Here is a 3565-nt window from a genome sequence, read left to right as displayed (position 1 = left end):
AGTATCTGATCAAGGTAGGAACAACTTTTAAAGACGAACATGTCGAAATTGATGGAAGTTGGAAACGCGAAAGATACGCATTTTGGACATTCGTGCAAGGATGAAGAATAAAAGGGCACAAAATCTGACAATGAACATTTAACCATCGGACCTACACACTAATTTTAGCAAAACTAATTTTAGCAAAACTTCAATGCCGCCAGAAAATAATAGGCATTAAAGATGTAATCATTTTAAACCAAGCTACGAAAGTGGTATCCTTGTAAAACGGCAAGATTACCTTCCCTCCCACGTTGGCTGTAAAGTTTGTAATAATTGGTATGTCACTTTAGGAAGCGCTAAATCTTAGCAGCAATATCCTCTAAAAGTACATGTTGCGCCAACATAAAGGATCTCTCGCTAAATGGTAGCGCTGCGCTCCAAAGAAACTCTTTTTTTTTTTTTCACATCGTACGTTTGTAAATGACGTTGTAGAAACGGTCTTTCCAGTATTTACTCTGCCATCGACGGACCATACTAGTTACAGGAACTCACCTGCACTGGGAGATCAAAGCGAACTGGAAGCAATTTAAGGTTGTGTTTGATTCAAGCCGATTAGCGTGCTATACAAATGACGTTTTTCTTCGGCTTTTAGGTTTGCAAATCCGTGTTAGTCAGAGTTTGCATTCGTCAACTCTTGAGAAAAATAGCCATTTGTCGCAGTTTATTGTACTTTGTTTGTTTGTTTTTCTTTCTTTTTTTTTTTTTTTCAGGAGAAAAAATATCGAGCTAAACGTTTTCATATGAGACGTAGAGGTCGAGGGAATAGCAAAGTCTTGGAAGTGTCTCGCGAGGCCAAGGAATATCAGTTTGCACAGATCGAGGACTTTCCCAGAAAACTCCAAAGATTTAAGAAAGGCTCTTGTTTACCTAGAAAGAAGACACTAGTAACAATCATTTCCGAGGAAAAAAAATGCAGAACCTCACTGAAATTAGAAACCAACCTGCAAGTGAACAGTTTCATTGCTCATCGACTCTTACCGAACCAAAGCCAAAGATCACTACTTCAGCAATTAATATTCCTCTTTGCATCACCGCGTTTCTGGGGAATGTTCTGATCATCGCTGTTCTTCCAAAGGTGTCGTCCCTTTATCCGCCATTAAAACTGTTTTTGGGTTGCCTTGCTAGCACCGATCTTTGTGTGGGCCTCGTTGCGCAGCCTCTTTATATTATTCTCTTATTGTCCTCTGAATACTCCAAACATTGTTATTATTCAGGGCTCCTTTTAATTCGACTTCTGCAATCTTTTGTTCAGTATCTTTGATGACATTGACTGCAATAAGTGTGGACCGACTTCTCGCCCTGACGTTGAGGCTTCAGTACAGACAGGTGGTAACTTTGAGGAGGGTATGGGTCATCGTGGTCACCGTTTGGGTTTACAACACAAAGAATGCCGTGATATCAATTTACAATCTTCGTATAGCCTATAGCATCTTTGCTATAGAGGTGAATCTGTGTATAATAGTCTCGACCTACTGCTACACGAAGATTTATCGTGTACTTCGCCAAAACCAAGCTCATCTACAGCACAATATTCATCAAGGACGACAGAAAGGGGGACAAAATGTAATGAATATAGCAAGATACAGAAAGACAGTATCAACGGCATTGTGGGTGCAGATTACATTAGTGGCTTGTTATCTCCCATTTGCTGCAGTAGCAGCCGTAATATCTTTCTATGGCCCTCTCCACAACCTCGCGTGGCATCCCCCACTAACTCTTATTATGTTGAACTCGACCCTAAATCCATTCCTCTATTGTTGGAAGATAAGGGAAATGAAACAAGCAGTGAAGGACACGATTACACGAGTGTGTTTTTTTTGTAATCAATCGTCGTAGCCAAGGCTATCATTTATTTATTTATTTATTTATTTATTTATTTAATCAGCCAACACCAGATACTAAGTTCCGGATAGGGTTTCATCGGATAAACATCAAAATTGTCATTTTCAGATGCGAAATTACGTGTTTTTGCAATTTTACTGATAGCCGAGAAATGGGATAGAATTTTATCTGCCTGCTAGCAGAAAAATCACCGACAATTGAATTGATAACTGAGATCCCATCAACCCTATCCAGACCTATAGAAAATGAGCTTAGCCGTTAAAAAAGTGCAGTCTAAATCTGTGAGAAGTTGAATAACTGTGTTCAATGTCCGTTTTCTTGACTAACGGGACTTGCAGAGCAGAACCAATTTATCTCGCTGTAGTTTTCTGACTGCGTACTGTTTGGTTAGAAAAAAATAATTATCATTGCTAGTATCAAGGCTCATTTCCGCCATCAGCAGGTGCATTTTTAAATGTTAAATAGGGTTACTATTTGTGTACCGGTTTCACCATGATAAAAGTACACAGGGTAGAGAAATGAAATTGAATCTGAACTTGCATCTAAATAAGAATTTGATATGGATGCTGGTGAAACACTTAGAAAAATTTTACGAAATTTAATCAAAACAACTAGACCACCAGTGCCTATTTTGTATGATTGTGATAGAGCCTACTGCCCTTATGTAATCCACTTTCTTCTTCCCGAATTTGCAAAGCAAATGTGTCAATCAGATTTTTCAAGCTTCAAAACGATTTCTTCCGTCTATGACTCTAGAGATATCACAAGGTTTTAAATCACTGCTAGAACGGGTGAATACTGGGAACAATCTTAGTTCACACTTAATATTTTCGAGTATTCTAAAGGTAAATACAAGAAAAACAATTTTGCTTCAACCATATTGCTTTTAAATGACGGAGGTGTCTTTTTATATTCTGTTTGGTTTAGCTAATTCTGTTTGATATGGCTTAAAAGCTGCATTACTGAGAAATACAACGTCTTGGCCTCGCTTGAGATGTAACCTTGTCTTCGGGTTCCTAAATTCAACCCTGGCGCCAAGGCTACAATCAATAAATGAGTGGAAACAATATGTAATAAGCGATGTCTCAGTAATTTAGTGTTTATAACTTATCGATACACGCCAGATGTTGTCAACCAAAACTGATCTGGGATTAATTGGAGAAGACAATTTCTTGAAGCTCGAGAGAGTGAATATTAGTACTGCATTTAATCTTTTCGCAAAAGCCCCGAAGAAACCATCATGATCACTATGGACTGCACTTAACAGTACTTTTGACTCGTATCATCTTGAGACTTGACCTACCCGATAGAAAGGTGTGAACATCAGTTAAAAATCATTAATTCTTGCCTAAGTTACATCAGAACAGGTTTTACAGACGAAAATGGAGATTTTATTGATTGAAGATGGAAAACGCGATGATTACAAATTTCAAAACCTCATAAAGATTGCAGTTCTCAGTCCAAAAAGATTCCCATTGTTAGTAACACGTGCAGTACCCTACCGAAAAAGAGGCAATAGAATAGCGCTTAAAGAGCCCTCTAACACTAAGGCTCTAGAAAACCTCCTGCACGGAAATTTCAAAACACAAAAGGAACGTTTATTATCGTTGAAGAATCACTGTACTATAACGATTGAAATGAACAATTTTACTAAAGGTTTAAATTACACGACAAATCAAAA

General features: G+C 38.0%; 1 pseudogene; it reads left to right on the top strand.

Moving 5' to 3' along the window:
• The first annotated feature begins 569 nt into the window (after nt 1-569).
• LOC145460139 (adenosine receptor A3-like) lies at nt 570-1885 on the top strand (annotated as a pseudogene).
• Nucleotides 1886-3565: the final 1680 nt, after the last annotated feature.

The sequence above is a fragment of the Orbicella franksi genome, chromosome 11 (genome assembly GCF_964199315.1).
Source record: "Orbicella franksi chromosome 11, jaOrbFran1.1, whole genome shotgun sequence".
NCBI classification, from domain to species: Eukaryota; Metazoa; Cnidaria; class Anthozoa; order Scleractinia; family Merulinidae; genus Orbicella; species Orbicella franksi.
This window is presented reverse-complemented; position numbering and strand designations above follow the sequence as displayed.